Genomic DNA, 17,997 nt, shown 5'->3' with positions numbered 1-17,997 from the left:
GACTTAGAAAACTAGGTGAATAAAAATTTTGTCAAAACTAAGAGTTTGCAGGAAGGGGAATATCATTTTTTTGTTGTTTTTACCAGGTCCAGTTTGGACACGAGGCAAGAGCCTTGTGCTTCATGGTGTCTTCCCCACAGCCTGTCGACAACCATTCATCTGTCTGTCCCCTCATTCAAGTTCACTGGGCCTTCAGCATCTATGGTACTTTTGCTGAGGGATTTAATCGGGGGTAAATTTTGATAATGAAGCTTTGCAATATCAAGATTGTTTTATCAATGGATTACATTTCTATTTTAATATTATTTAAAATGTGTCATTTTGATCTTTCAAACAATTCTTTCATGTTTTCATGTGGTTTCACTTATGGAAAATGATCTTCTAACATGAGGGATCCAGAAGGTCTGGGCATGTGAGAAGGTCTCCTCAAAAGAGCAGAGGTAATCAAGTTTACATTAGGATGCTTTACAAAGTCTCAGGATTACATTTTGAAAATATTTTATGGGACTTGGCTGGTGTAGCTCAGTGGATTGAGCGCGGGCCTGCCAACCACACGATCGCAGTTCAATTCCCAGTCAGAGCACATGCCTGGGTTGCAGGCCAGTTCCCAGCAGGGGATGTACGAGAAGCAACCATACATTGATATTTCTCTCCCTCTCTCCTTCTCTTCCCCTCTAAAGATAAATAAATAAAATCTTTAAAAACCAACCAAACAAAGAAAAAAATAATATTGTATGCTGGATGCTACTCTATAAAAAGCAAACTTCTAATTTTCTTTAAGGTAAGGATTTACTTTAAACAGCTTATAAAAATGTGCTTCTTTTGTCACAAACATTTTTATAAATTTTAAATACAAATTGATTCATGTGACAGTTTACGTATAATATTGGAAGTGTTTAATGTTATATGACAGTTTACATATAATACTGGAAGTGTTTAATGTTAATAATTTAAGAAGAATGTTTACGTAAGATAATGTCTAACATGCATCATATGAGGAAACTTTAGAAGCATGATGTTTTCTCCACTTTATTTATTTTTTGCTTCAGCATAGTAATTACTACTTCTTTTGAGCTATTTTTTACTTATTCTATCTTTATAATTTTTTTATTCTCCTTTGTACAAAGAGCTCTCTGATGTGAGGGAAGAGATAGCTATGTTATCAGAACAAATTGGATTAAGTTTTTAACTCAACTTGATATTTCTTGCAATTGTTAAGCCCCTTTGGCTATTTTCTTTGCATCAGCCAATTATAGTGCTTGAACAAGGGATTAATTTTCCAGGATGCAATATGAATGCGTAGGATCCAGTTATAAAGGATATTTTCTTCTTTTTATGATTCTAATAATGCCTACCTCTTGAACAATAAAGCCATAAAGGTTTCCTTTCTCTTGCCTACAAAAGCAGCAAAGTTGGCTGTAACAATTAGACATATCTAGTCAAGACTACTTCAGAAGGAATAATTGTGAGGCAAAGGCACTGATGACATCAAGGGTACTTCTCCTCCAAAGGTTTCCATCGTTACAAGGTTGACATTCCATTTAGAATGACTGGCAACTTTAGACATGAAAGTGAAATGAAGGAACTTAGATATTAAAACTTTATTTCTAAGCCTTATTGATATTACTAATTTTATTTTTAAAGACTTTATTTATTTATTTTTAGAGAGGGGAATGGGGGGAGAGAAGGAATCATCAATGTGTGGTTGCCTCTCACATGCCCCCTACTGGAGACCTGCCCTGCAACCTGGTCATGTGCCCTGACTTGGAATCCAATTGGCGACCTTTTGGTTAGCAGTCCATGCTCAATTCACTAAGCCATACCACCCAGGGCCAATATTACTAATTTTAATTGACACATCGATAAAAATAGTACAAAGACTTTGGGAGGAGTAGGAAACTACATCTTAACAAAATATTTTGCATGCAGGTTGTTGATGGGAGGTAACAGTTGGGATAGGAAAGAGTCCCCCTGACTGCTGGGGCTCAGTGTGTCCATTGTCATCTTACAAACAGAAAGGTCACAGGTTCCATTCCCTCTCTGGGAGCTGAGCAAGATTGGGAGCTGAGAAAATCATTGGCACAAGAATTGAGAGTTACTTTACATATCAATTAGAGCAAGCTAGCTTCACAGCCTGCTCAGAGCCAGGGAGATATGCATGACTTTGACCCGTGCTGTAGCTGGGAGAGCTTGGCGATGGTTTGCTCTACACCAGAGGGCCATGCCTGCCCACGCTAACCATGGCAGCCAAGAAAGGCAGAGAATATGGGAGTGCTAGCAGGTGTAGCTGATGGTGGCAGGAGTCGGAAACGGGGTTACAGAAGATCCGGGCCATATTTAAACCCAGGCATAGTAGCCACATGTGGGCTTAGCCACGTGGTTTTGGGAGCGGAGAGGGGGCACTCTGGACCACAGGACTTAAAAAGCAGGAAAGCAAGATGTAGCAACCATTCAGAGTTCTCTCTTAGTGGTTTGAAAGTTTGCAGACTCACATTGGCTCACCATGAGGATGAGGTTTTGGAGTAAGAGTGAGACTTTAGACAAACCATGGACTTCTATTGCTTTTCCTGAGATAAGGTACTCCTGACTCACCTGGTTTGGCAAGGGGAGGTGGGACTGAGTATGTGTTTGTGGATGTTTTAAAGGGACTTTGGAGTAATGGTGACATTACTCTAAACCTTTATAACTTTTGAATATATAGTTCCTTCCCTTTTTACCAAACTCTGGCATTTCGAGCCATAGTTCCTAACAGGCAGCAGGCAAAGAAGAACCACAGTTACAAAACAACCCTGGAGGAGGTGGGATTTGTTTCTGTAACAAATGGGAAATCAGGTCCAACTCAGTTCTGATTGAAGTAGGGCTGATGTGTGAGCCAGAAATTAGGTTGTTTACCAACAACTCCTCTCCTGACTTTTTGATGGTTATGGCTGATCGCTCTAATGTCACTTAATACAAGTGCAAAAATTTGAAACAGATATTAGATGACACTTTAAAACATGCAACTAATTATTGTGTAATGAATAAATTTGATTTATTCCAGGAATTCAAAAACAGTTTATTTAAAGAATATGTCCCTGATATAATTTACTGCAAGAAATGATTAATGGAGAATTTCTGTGTATTCACAGCAGTAGTCGCAATCTATATTCTGCATCAGAAATATAATATGTACTCAGCAGCAACAAAGACAGAAATGGATCTTCAACACCATTCTGAGAAACTCTCCTTTCTCTAGAATGTAGTATCTATGTTGTGGAAAGTTCATTTCATTATTCATCTTCTGATTGTGCAATTATGTTACATGCACGGGTAATTAATTTCAACTTAATATTAGTTTGAGAATCATATAACAGAAAATCAAATGATTTTGGCATAAACCTTCAACGGTTTGTTTTTATTCTGCATACTGGCAGTTAAGCACTGGTATACACTTATACATTATTTCAAATTCTGCCTTTCTTGTCAATATCTTGAAAGTTTTTTAGTCAGTCATCAAAGTTGCTTTGGGGGCCACAGAGAGCTACTGGAGTCTCCCACATCACAGACACTGAGAGAGAGGAGGAAGGAGAAAATGTGAAGAGCAAATGGGACCACACCATATTTCTTTCCCTTCAAAAAAAGTCTCTCTGAAGTTCTGCCCAGGATGTCTGTTTATATTTTATCTACTGAACCTCCTCACACTCTCACACCTTCCTGCCAGGGAGGCTGAACCCTGTATTCTGTTATCTGGTCATATTAGTGCTTCAGATTAAATCAAGGCTCTGATACTAAGGAGGGATAAGGTGCAACTGGAAATCTGTGCCGTGACTGCTTTCTTCCTTTTGGACGTGGATGCATCACCTTCCTTCCAAGATAAAAACATTTATCCTTAATTTCATTTTTAGTAATTGCTGAACATTCTGAATTCTCCTCCACCAATTACATGTATTTATAAACATAGGATGTATGATGTATTTATAAATATAGAAACATGTTTAAATTTTTTCCTAAAACACCATAAGTATGCTTCTAACTTAATAATATTAATAAACCACTATTGTCTTTTGTCCTTAAAGAATAAAATCTAATTGATTCACTATAAATATTCATAGATAATGACACTTTGATACTCATTTATTTCTCTAACCTAATTTGCACTTTTTCCCCCTACATGAAAGATCATTTAAATTGAGCTGGCTTGAACATAGTTCTATGCATATCATAGAATTAGTAATTCTTTACCTATTTTCCCTAACTGCTCCAGTTCCCTCCAATACACTCATAATTTCAACACCTTGCTTTAAAATGAGCTCTTGGAGAACATGTACCAATCTCCACTAGCATTTACAGATTTCTCCCACCTTTTAGTCCCTCCAGAATTTAACAGCTGAGCCATTCATTGAAACTTAATATGTAATTTTTATGCATTTTGCCAGCATAGATGTATTTTAAGCTCTGATACAAAGGTTATGGGTTTAAACTGTTTTGCAACAGAATTTTACAACAGTTCCCAGGATATATTAGGTGCTCAAAGTTGTGGAAATGATCAAAATGAACAGTAAATATATTCATGGAAAATCAAAGATGACTCAGAAATGAAAGGCGGTGAATAATCCTTGGACATGGGGACTGAATGTGGAGGAGGGTGTGGGATGGGCGGAGGAGAGCAAAGGGGGAAAAATTGTGACACTTGTAATAGAATAATAATAAAGATTGATAAAGCAGGCAATAAAAATAAAATTCTACCATTGAAAACAACCTTCCCCAAAGGAAAAATCATATCTTCAGCTCTATATTGCCATTCTAGAATTGTTTTCTTCATATTTTAAGCTGTGAATTAATAAATTAAATTTGACACTTTAATTACCGTAACTTCTTTTGTTTAAGAAATAAATCAATCACATCTTCCTGGACAATGTGTTAAACATGTTAATAATTCCACTAAAGGCTAAAATCTAAATTCGTCCAACTAAACATTGCATGCACATAGAATTTTTACTGTAGGAATAGAAAACGTTAAATTTCAAGCATTCCTACATTATAAAAATGACCTAAAAGAGAGTTAGAATTTAATGAATTACAGTGTCTTGCTTTCTAATCTCCCTGACATTTTAATGATTTAATATTGAACTTCAGAAAACAGTAAAGGCAAAAATAACTTTATTTAATCCTTTAATGCATTTTACTTTTAATTCTCATAGCTCAAGGATGATACCATCTGTATTATATTAGCAGAGAGAAAGTTTTTGAAAAAGCCAGAATTTCCTTAAGCCTGAATACACGGGCATTATGACTCATGTATTTGCATGTTGTTAACAAAGACTTGGTTTAACTCTCACGGAGAACCAAAGACTCTGTGACAAGAATTGAGTTTTGTGTTTGTGACCAATGAGATTGTCGTATCAAGTGAAAGAAAAGGCTTCACTGATGTGGCACATATGCTAGTTCCTGATAAGATGCCCTCTTGGTTGCATTATTTTCATGCCTTCTGTCTTTAATAGACTTCCGTTCTTTCTGGTTTTTTTGACCACAAGTATTCCATGACTTGTTTGCTAGTATCTGGATGCAAAGACATTTATGCAAAACCAAATAATTTTCCAGAGGAAATTACTGTGATTTGTAGAGTTATGTACTCATTAATGTATAATCATTATCACAGCTTTCTACTAATATGTGAAAGCTGTAAGATCCTTAAAAATCTTGCAGACACTAATGTTTAATGGATAAAACATATTGTAGTAAGGTTAGGCATCCATTAAACGTTCCCTTTAGTTTTCCATTTCTAAATAATTGGTATCTTTTATGATTAGTAATTGTATTAAATATTTTAGAATTAAACATCCTTGAAAATCATAATGGCTCCCACAATACATAGATATCATTGTATAACATAAATTGATTTTTTATAATATAGTACAAGTTTAGTCTGAGGAATGAGACTAAGGCGGGTAGCAGAACTTGCTCCCAATTGCTCAGCTGAGATGACTATGAGCTATAAAAATAATGTTTGAAATAATATTTAAATTTAAATTTAACCCAAACATTCTATACATAAGCCCTCCCTTGGAAATGTTGCTTGAAGGCAGGCACCATGGTGATGCAGGTATTATTCTAGGTGACAACATTGGCAATCTTTCATCAGATTTATTGAATGCTCAACTGTCTCCAGCAGGTTTTGAATAGGCAGTCATTGTTTTAAACCTTGAGTATTTTGTTTGGGTTCCCAATAGCAAATAGTTTGCACAATCAAATTTGGGCAATTCAAATCAGATTTCAAAGTGTCAGTAAGATGTAGGGAAATAAAGAGCTAATACCATCTTGACTCCCACCCACCAACAAACAAAGACAGAAAGGAGGAAACTTGAACTGGATGGAAATTTTTGCATGGCATGGACTGCTGAGACGAATGCAGCAGCAGTCTGAATAGCAAGAGACTATTATTTTAGTTTACAATTCTGCTGTCTGGATAAAATGACGGTATATAAAAGAGTATCTAAGAGTGTATGGGAAGAAATCTAACTAATATAGTGAAAGCTATATAATTCATTCAGGAAAATTTTTTTTCATTTTTTAAAGATTTTATTTATTTATCTTTAGAGGGGAAGGGAAAGGGAGAAGGAAAGAACTATCAATGTATGGTTGCTTCTCATGAGTCCCCTGCTGGGAACTGGCCTGCAACCCAGGCATGTGCCCTGACTGGGAATCAAACCACGATCATGTGGTTCACAGGCCCACACTCATTCCACTGAGCTACACCAGCCAGGGCTTGGGAAAATTTTTTCTAACGCAATTCATTGAAGAGACTGTCCTTTGCCCTTGGTTCCTTTTCGGAAATTGTATATTCTTGATTCCTTTGTCGGAAATTAATTGACCATATATGAGTCAATCTAGTTCTGTGTTCTCTACTTTGTTCCAATTTGAATTAAAAAAATAAGTTGCTAATGGTGATTTTTATAGAAATAGTGTGGACAGTATTTTAGAGTATTAAAATTATTGTATGGGCCCTGGCTGGTGTGGCTCAGTGGATTGAGCACAGGACTGCAAAGCAGAGGGTCGCTGGTTCGATTCCCAGTCCTGGTGCATGCCTAGGTTGCAGGCCAGGTTCCCTGGTGTGGGGAGCACAAGAGGCAACCACATATTGATGTTTCTCTCTCTATCTTTCTCCCTCCCTTCTCCTCTGTCTAAAAATAAATCAATAAAGTCTTTAAAATTATTGTATGATTTTTTTTTCAGATTTAGCAATGAAGATCAGTAAATCTGTGTAACTGGTGATTCTCTATTTATAGTTGCTATGACTTAGACATTTTTGACTACCACATAGCCTGTCCGGAAATAAAAATTTAAACAAAATAATGGTTTATTTTCCTCTTTAAAAGAGATTTGAGGTAGGTACATCATTACCAACTCCTCTGTTATTTGATATCAACCATCCTTAAAAGTAGTTTCAATCTTCATTATCACTTTATGATTTAAGATTGTCAGTTTTGTCTAAAGAAAATTTCCCCCAAACTGAATGATTCAAATCTGATTATATTTTCTTGGCAAGAATTTAATGTCATGGTGACAGCTATCTTCCAAAAAAAATGAGATAGGTATGTTTTGTATGGTGCCATTTCTGCCTTGTGTAACATCAGATTCTTTCTAAGAAGGAGAGGAACACTAATATTTGATAGGCAAATAACTGGTGGATGCTCAACATAAAGTGAAGATGTTTGTGTAATTTAAATATTTGTAATTTTAAAAAGATTTTATTTACTTATTTTAGAGATGGGAAGGAAGGGAGCAAAAGAGGGAGAAAAATATCAGCCCTCTGAACCAGAGACTCTTTGATCCACAGGCTGGTACTCAATCCAGTGAGCCACACCAGCCAAGGCTAAATATTTGTTCATTTTTATACTGAAAGATGGTTTACTTTCTATTCACATGTATAGTAAATTTATGAAACAACGTTTAAAATTTTCACCTGAGGACATTCTTATTGACCCTACAAAGAGGGGAAGGGAGAGACAAAAAGAGGCAAAAAACCCATTGATGTGAGAGAGAAACATCAGTCTGTCACTTCTCTCTACCTCCCACCCAGGGGCTGAACACATGACCCTTCAGTTTGCAAGACAGCACCCAGCCAACTGAGCCCCACTGGCAGAGGAAGAAGGATTTTTTCTGAGATTATTTTCCCATACTAATACTATTTTTTCCTTTTGAATTTTTCTCCTTTACTAGCATAAATGAAATTAAACTATTTTTGAATGCATTTAGTAAATTGAGTTTTTATTCAATATCAGTATGCATTTCTGAAATGTTATGCTAAAATCCATCAATATAACAACTAAGTTAAAGTTTTAAAAGGTACAATAAAAGTTTTGTTTATTTGACTGGAAGTTTAAATACATTGACTTACAATTTCACTGATGTCAACAAAATCGTAAAAGAAAATGCCTTGAATATTATGCTATAAGAGGCCACATCGTCATTGTTGAATTTCATGTTGCAGCTTGTCTAGAGTCAGTTCTTCATTCTTAAGGAAGCATAAAACCATAAAAATTTATTGGCCGCAATGCATAAATTCATGAGACATGTAAAGTAAAATTTGATTATTATTGCTTAACAAAGAAAATTAGATAAAAGAAATGATTATGCATTTGTGGAAGGAAAAATGTAGAGTCAGGTTTTATCATCATGGTTTTGCAATTACAATATGGGGTCATAATAAATTTGATTTTACACCAAAGTTTTAAATTCTAACGTTACACTGTTTTATCAATAGCATGGATTTTGTTTTAGGCAATATGGCATTCTATTTGATGTGCATACATAGATGCTTTGGTCTTCATAGATTCAGCACTTTGAAAAATGAATTAAAATTTAGTGTAGCAACATGCATGCTCTATCTTTTTTAAGACTACAAAAGATTTTTCTGCATGTGTGGCAAACTTCCCTAACACTGTTAACATGTGACACATTTAATCTTATCCAGTGCGATGATACTTTATGTGTTTTTGTAGTGATCTATTTAAAGAGCTTGCATGAGGAGAAATTGCATTAGTAGGTAATAGCTGCAGACACTGAAACATGATGTTTGGGCTAAAACAAACAATGAACTTGTTTTTAAGTCCTTTAATGATCTATAGTTTTTTCATCTATTCATTTACTGATGGGCACCTAGGTTGCTTCCAGCACTTGGCTATTGTAAATTGTGCTGCTATGAACATTGGATCAAAAACTATGGTACATTTACACAATGGAATTTTATGCAGCAGAAAGAAAGAAGGAGCTCCTACTTTTTGCAACAGCATGGATGGAACTAGAAAGCATTATGCTGAGTGAAATAAGCCAGGTGGTGAAAGACAAATACCATATGATCTCACCTTTAACAGCAACCTAATCAACAAAACAAACAAACAAGCAAAATATAACCAAAGACACTGAAATAGAGAATAGACTGACAGTGTCCAGAGGGGAGAGGGGAGGGAATTTCAGGGGAAAAGGGAAGGGTTTACAGGAACAAGCATAAAAGACACATGGACAAAAACTAGGGGAGGGTGGAAAGGAAAGGGAGGGGAAGGGCTGGGTGGGTGGGCTGAGATGGGAGTGAAAGACAGAAAACTGTACTTGAACAACAATTTAAAAAAGTATAGGTGAGAGTAAAAGTATAGTTGAGATACCTGTAAATAACAGTCTGTGGGTCAAATTGGGCTGTCATTCATTAGTCTTAGAAGTAGTGAGATAAAAGAAATACTTTTAAATGGTTATAATTGAGATGGTTAAATTACATACAATACTATGTATATTACATATACATAATAATACCACTGATTTATATACAATAGACATATCTATTAACACTAAGGGAATATATTTTTAAAAAGTCCTTTAATGAATTAAAAGACTTAAAATTATTATCATCTAGGTAATAACAATTTCCTTTAAGAATTATACATTACTCTGGCTTATGTGGCTCAGTGGATTGAGTACTGCTCTGTGAACCAAGGGGTCACCAGTTCGATTCCCATTCAGGGCACTTAAAAAGATTAAAAAAAAAGAATTATAGATAAAAATAGATAAATTTACCTAGATAAATTTACCTAGTCTATTCTTAACAATATTTTGCTGTTTATCTGACTGTCACACTGTGGTACTTTGGTCTCTGAATGCTGCTTGAACTCCACTACCTGGAGGAGTTACAAATGGTGTTAATTCTATCTCCCCAAGGCCAAGTACGTACATACCAGAGAACATTATCTAGGTTTCCTTGGTAGCAGGAACCGTTTTCTTCTCAGACCGGATCTATGTTGTTGTTTTTGATCGCAGTTGTGGGAGCTCAGGCTCAAACCTAGTCCTGCAGCATTCCCCACAATTCAGAAACTATCCTTTTATACCCTTTCTCCTTTATCTTCCAGAATCAGCTTCTATTAAAAACATCACAAAACTTACCATTTTGCAGTTTGTGATAAACCATCTAAAACACACAAAAATGAAAACATTATTCAGTATTTACAAGTGTAGTCATCTATTAGAAACAAGTCCTTTAATCCAGATGAGTCAGACATGTATTTGCAGTTTTTTTCAAAATAAGTGTATTCCAAATTATTTAGCCCTCCCTGCTCTATTATCATTCCATTAGAGGAAGAGAAAAAATAATATGCCTATGAGTATTTCTATGAGAACAAAGGGAGTCTACATGAATTGCTCAGACCCTTTCCTTGAAGAATTGGGAAAGGTTGTATTATTTTTCCATAAATATTCACTTTACCTTCCACTGTCCATTAAAAGTGTGATTTTTGTTGGACCATTGATATTCATCCATGACCATAATATTTTTGTCAATGGATATAAATGGCAGAGACAATTTTTGAGCAGAAACTTTAAATGTACTTAAAAAGTTCTTTTTTTTAATTAAAGAATTTATTATTTATTTTTATTGAATCCAGTGATAACTCTTCTGGGACTAGTAACATTATAGTGATTTCCCAGCCCCTGCTCCCACAGTCAATTCACACACTGTTGTCCATGTCCATGCATCCTTTCTACATGTTCCTTGATGACCCTGCCCCTCTCCCTAGATACCCTGTCCCCTCCCTTCTGGTTACTGTCAGTTTGTTCTTTATTTCAATGTCTCTGCTTCTATTGTGCTTGCTTATTTGTTTTGTTGATTAGGTTCCACTTGTAAGTGAGATCATATGGTATTTGTCTTTCACTGACTGGTTTATTTCACTTATCATAATGCTCTCCAGTTCCATCCATGCTGTCCCTGAAAGATAAAAGGGTAGGAGCTCCTTTTATCTTTCTGCCGCATAATATTCCATTGTGTAAATGTACTACAGTTTTTTGAGCCACTCAGTTTTTAGTGGGCACGTCAGCTGTTTTACGAGCCTACCCTCTACCATAAGGAGAACAGCCTCAAGTACTCACTCACAATTTTATTAATCAGGGTTCTAGGATGAACAGGTGGAGTAGACCTGAACTTGATCTGTAGCCTGGTCCCTAGCCCAGCTGGGCCCAGCACAGCTGAGATAACATGCAGAGCTAAGAAAGAGGAATCAGTGTTTGTAATACATTGCTAAGATTTTATTTTATTTTGTTTTATTTTATTTTATTTTATGTTATACAAACTTAACTAATATTGAGGCCAATAAACATTATATGTTTCTTACTCAANACCTGAACTTGATCTGTAGCCTGGTCCCTAGCCCAGCTGGGCCCAGCACAGCTGAGATAACATGCAGAGCTAAGAAAGAGGAATCAGTGTTTGTAATACATTGCTAAGATTTTATTTTATTTTATTTTATTTTATTTTGTTTTATTTTATTTTATTTTATTTTATGTTATACAAACTTAACTAATATTGAGGCCAATAAACATTATATGTTTCTTACTCAAATGTCAGAGATTTCCTGACGTCCAATCCCAACAAGCGGATTCTTTACTTCTTTGAACTAGACATTTAGAGTGTAGTTTTATTGTTCTATTTACAAAAGAATGAATCAAACGTTGCCTTCCTGAAAGCTCTGGAAAAAGTGACTTATAACAAGCTGATTAATGAAAATATAGCATTTGCTGCAACTTCACTACATGAAATAAGGCCTGATGGAAGTGGAATATTAATATGCATATTATGTTAGGTGCTGCTTCAGAGTTTCAGAAAAATGAACAGTAATCAAATGAAGGTGTCACATAATACACAGCAAGCAGAAAGCCAATTATGTAAATGAATGCCCAAGGTTAGCATGATACAATGCTTTTTAATTTGACTAATATTAAAATCAACTTGTTCTTAATGTAATAGATGGCTGTGACAACAGTTAAGGACCACCAAATGTTTTCGCAATCCCCTGGCAAATTAAAATTACCTGCTTTCCTCAGTACCGTACTTGAAAGGCGCAAAATGGGCAATATCTCCTTGGTTTCAGAAATACTAGACTAAAATGTTTTTGAGATGTAAGTCTGAATGGCCAGTGTACTTCTCCTTCCTTCAACTGGAAACACATAATAGTAAGCTCCTATTGCCCGAGTATATTTCTAAAATAAGAAAAACTCTCATTTGGCTGAATTTATTTGAATTTCACAGATAAACTGCACATATATTTTTAAACTTATATGTATATTCCTGACTCGATAATAAAAAATATTTAGCAGGATCCGAATTCCATTTTAAAAAAACTTTCTCCTTATTAATCTACTCAGTTAGCTAGCACACTTTAAAAAACAAGCATTACACACTATGTAAATAGACTGTGGATTTAATTCTTCATACAAAGTAAGTGAATAGTGTGGGACAAGGTGGCCGAGTGGTGAAGGCGGTGGATTGCTAAAATAAGTGCTTATGTCCGCAACATCTATAGATGTGCACATGAAAACAGATTAACAGACATAAAAATACACAGCCAATTTTCAAAACCTGAAGAATGCATTATTAGCAAAAGCAAAAGAACAGTTAAGATGTATTTTAATTTTTTAAATCCCAATTTGGTAATGATAATGTTTCGTCTTTGGAAGTTATCTTTGTAATGTTTAGTGGCATATATCAGAAATTTATATATATATTTTTCTATAGAACAGTAATTGCACACTGATGGTAAGTTTTTTACTACCTTCTAAATAGGAATGACAAAATCATTTTCACTTTGACAGTGTTCTTTCTTAAAAGTTTCAAGAGCGGTTTGGTTCTAGTCTGAAATTTTCACCAGAAGAAAAAAAATGTGAGGGAAAAAAGTGGTTTAGGTAAGGAGGTAATAAACTCAGCATTATATTTAGAAATTTATCTCCAGTTGTCAGCCTCTATAATTAAACAAAATTAACTTGACTGTTTCTTAAAAAAACACACTGAATTGCATGTTTTTGTACCTGATGGTGACTCATAGTTGATATTGCAGGTATCTCTTAATACTTAAAAAATGTGCTATTAATCAATCACTCCTAAGTTTCTATCCCAGGTTTTCCTGGACCTGGAGATGATACCTAATTTCTGTCTATACTCTTTAAAACAAGGAATATAAAATTTGAAGTATTAAATTCTGTAGATCTTAGAAATGGCTCATGCAGTAAAAGGTCCTGAAGTTTATACTTCATTAATTTCTAAAAATTCCTTCTTGTACATAAATGATAATTGGCAAAGACCATGTCAATATTATTAAATAATCTCCCTTTAAAGAAAGAATAGCACTTTGAACTATTAATGTGCTGAGACTTACAAAAAATGTTAGATATAAAAGTTATACAGAAAAATACATTGATTCACTATTTTAAAATACTATTATACTCCACCTAAGTTTAGTTACAAAAATGTTTTTGAATAATCACTTACATCACTAAGAACTTTAGAAAAAGTAGGTTAATGATCATAGATTACATCGTTTTTATGTCAATTTGCATTACAATGTATTATATGTTATGAATGTATTGATTACTTTTTAGATGAAATTTATTAAAACAGCATAGCCATTTTCTTTAAAACTCTCACCATGTTAATGAAACTTGAAAATCTATTTCATTAGTATTAAAATAAATTTAATAAATATCTGAAAACCTCTGAAGGTGAACCTTCTTTTCTTTTCTTTTCTTATCATGTTCAATTACAGTTGTCCCCATTTTCACCACACTACTCTTCCCTGCCCTAGTCACCTCCACCTCCCACAGTCAATCTTCATTGCCCAGTTATTTTTGAACATGGGTCCTTTATACATCTTCCTTCACTTAACCTTTACCCTTTTTCCTCTTTTATCCCTCTCATCCCTCCCCTCTGGTCACTGCCAGTTTACTCTTTATTTCCATGTCTCTGGTTCTATTTTGCTCACTTGTTTGTTTTGTTAATTAGGTTCCACTTATAGGTGAGATGATATGGTATTTGTCTTTCACCTACTGACTTATTTCACTTAGCACAATGCTCTCCAGTTCCATCCATGCTATTCTGAAGGGTAGGAGTTCTTTCTTTCTTTCTTTCTGCTGCATAGTATTCTACTGTGTGAAAGTACCACAGTTTTTTTTTATCCACTCATTTACTAATGGACATTTAGGCTGTTTCCAACACTTGGCTATTATAAATTGAGCTGCTATAGACATTGGGGTACATAGATCCTTTCGAATTGGTATTTGAGGATTTGTAGGGTATAATCACGGCAGTGGAACTGCCGGATCAAAAGGCAGTTCCATTTTTAGTTTTCTGAGGAAACTCCATAAAGTTTTCCACAGTGGCTGCACCAGTCTGCATTCCCACCAACAGTGCACTAGGATTCTCTTTCTTCTACAACCTCACCAGCACTTAGTGTTGATTTGTTTGTGATGGTCATTGTGACTGGTATGAAGTGTTACCTCATTGTGGTTTTAATTCTCATCTCTGATGGTTAGTGATGGTGAGCATTCTATCATATATCTCTGGGCCCTCTGTTTGTCCTCCTTGGAGAAGTGTCTGTTAGGTCCTTTGCCCATTTTTAAATCAGATTGTTTGTTTTCCTGGTGTGGAGTTTTGTGAATTCTTTATATATTTTAGGAATCAAACCCTTGTCTGAGGTATCATTGGCAAATATATTTTCCCATACAGTTGGTTCCTTTTTCATTTTGCTGATGTTTTCTTTACCCATGCAGAGGATTTTTAATTTGATATATTCCAATTTGTTTACTCTTCTTTCTATGCCATTTGCCCTAGGGGACAGATCTGTGAAAATGCTGCTGCGTGAGATATCTGAAATTTTCCTGCCTATATTTTCCTCAAGGACTTTTAGGGTGTTGATACTTAGGAAAATATTAATTATTTTTTTAGTTAAAATTTTATTAAAACAGCATACCTGTTTTCTTTCAAACTCTGACATGTTAATAAAACTAAAAAATCTTGATTAATCATGTTCAAGGTGGTGTATTAGTAATGGAAGTTGAAATTTCAGAGATACACACACTTCCCTTTGAAAATCATGTATTAAACTATGTAAACATTACATTGGTTTTATGTAAGTTATTATCAAATAATATAAGTCTATTTGAGAATTTCAGATATTTAGAAAAAACAGTGTTTCTAATTGTTGTAATAGTTACATAAATGGTAATGTGTATTGGAGTAAAAAGGACATATACATTTTTATTTCAGCCAATTGATATGGAATAATTAAAATTCAAAAATAATAATGATTTGGATTGTATTTTTGTGATTACTTGTTTATTTCTTAAATATGAAGAAATAGCCAATAAAATGCTGAAATTGCCTCTATGATTTTGTGCAGTGGTTTTAAAAAGACGGTTAATAAAATCAATAGAGCTCTACTGTCAGATAAGATAGTTATTAGCCACATATTACTATTTAAGTTAAAAATGGTAACAGAAAAAATACAATAAAGATTAAATTTAGAGAGAAAGAAAGAAGAGTTCCATCATTAGAGAATTTTTGCTGTGCAGTACTGGTACATACAATCTGTGAAAATGTCCAGAAGCCATCCCAAATGGTCCAGGGAGATGTCCCCTGAGTGAGCTGAAGATCCTCCAGACACCAGCACCTTCACCTTGCTTTGTGTCTTCAGTTTTGTCTTTATTTGCTATATACTGGTAGGCTTGATTGTTCATTTTTAAAATAGTTGAATTATTTCAAAAATTGTAGGTCTTGATTAACTCATATACTAACAAAATTAAACATTTCAACAACTCTTTCTTTTGACTCTAGAATTTTATTACAAAAAATTGTAAACATAAAAGATGGTAAAAGCCCATAAGTACCCTGCCAATGTTTGAACATTCCTCTTTCCATAGCTGATAAAAACACAAACAGGAAATTATAATGATGTTCAATATTTGCACAATACTATAGATAGCATTCAATAATTGGTATCTATTAAACACAACCAACAAATCAAGAGTACACATTATTTCAAGTACACAGAGAATGTTCACTGAGTTAAAACACAAAATTTAGGCCATTGAACACCTATAATAATTTTCACAGTGTTAAAAATATGCTAAATTTTTCTCTTCATACAATCACATTAAATTAGAGAGCAACAAGAAACACATATTTGGAATATTACCAAATATTTGGAAATGAAGTAAAATATTTCTAAATAATCTTTTAAGCTGAGTATTGATAAAATGACAATATATAAAACACATGTTGGACAAAGATGATGCAGTGCCTAGATTTAAATTTGTAGCTTTATTCCTTTATTAGAAATAGGAACAGTATAAAATCATTTGTCTCAACCTCTAAATTAATATATTTAAAAAGGGGAATAGTAAAGCCATAGGACACAAAAAGGAATGTTAAGAGAAAAGAGCAATTATATAGAATTAGTTGGACATAATTTAAAAAGTTAACAAAGCAAAAAGTTTATTCTTCAAAAACACTAATCATATTGATAAATCAGCCGCAAACAATACTAATTAAGAAAACAGGAAAAAGAGCAATGAACAATGCTGTGGTTTCTAATACCATGGACTTTATGTGAAAAATAGTGACAACTTAGATTAAATGTAAACAATTCTACAATAATTTGCATTACCAAAACAGGAAAAGAAGAACATAAAAATCTAAGCAGCATTTTTATAATAAAAATAGAAATTTATACTAAAAACTTTTTCCCAAAATAAATCTTGAGACACAGATAATTTCACTGGAGAAATTTTACCAGCACTTCAAATAACAAATAGCACTACAGCAACATACACAAATACTTTCAGAAGATAAGGGGGTTTTGACCACTCCCTGCAGAAAGGTAGAATTGCCCAAATATGAAAGTCTAATACTGGCATTTCAGAAAATAAACACTCAAATGTCATTCATGAACATCGACCCCCCGAATTACAATAAGTATTGGTTAAATCAGATTCAGCAATATATGAGAAGGTTGATATGTCCATGATCTGAATAGGCCTATAGCACTATAATCAATTTAGTAACCCCATAAACATCTTTTCACAAGGAAAGCCAGGCCCAGACCTTTCAAGAACATGAATCCATTGTTCCTTCTTTTTTCCAGGTGTGCAGTGAAGGCCTGTGTACAGCAGGAATAGAAGTTTCCTCCTCACGCCAGCTTTCCAATACCTGGATGACAGTTTCAGGTCAGGAAGAGTAGAGCAGGAAGGTTACTATTCTCCAATTCGGAGTTTCAGTTGTGCTTTCAGAGGTCATTGCTTCTCTGCTAAATCAGTTCTGCATTGTTTTGATATCATTCCTAGGAGATTAGCAAGAATCCATCCCTCAGCCCTTCCAAGGGCTTTGTAGTCATATATTCTATTGATTTCTTTCTTGGTTAAACTCTCTAGGACAATTTGTGTTTCCTAAACCAACTCTGTCTGTTAGACCCAGATTAATTATTGAAAATTGATGGCAAGATACTTCATACATGCATAAAAGGAAATACCAATGATGTAATATAAAATATAACAGTTTTTATTTGGATTATTTTTGATGCCATAATTGTTGTCTTCATGTCTTGCCATTTAATGGAGCATATATTTCATAGCATAGGACATCAACTATTTAGTGAAAATTTCAAAGAATGTTAGAATATTTTGTAAAAATTACCTTTTCATTTCAGTACATCT

Source organism: Sturnira hondurensis, unplaced genomic scaffold, assembly GCF_014824575.4.
Source record: "Sturnira hondurensis isolate 20B ecotype Veracruz unplaced genomic scaffold, ASM1482457v3 Scaffold0024758, whole genome shotgun sequence".
Taxonomy (NCBI): domain Eukaryota; kingdom Metazoa; phylum Chordata; class Mammalia; order Chiroptera; family Phyllostomidae; genus Sturnira; species Sturnira hondurensis.
Note: the sequence above shows the minus strand (reverse complement) of the source record.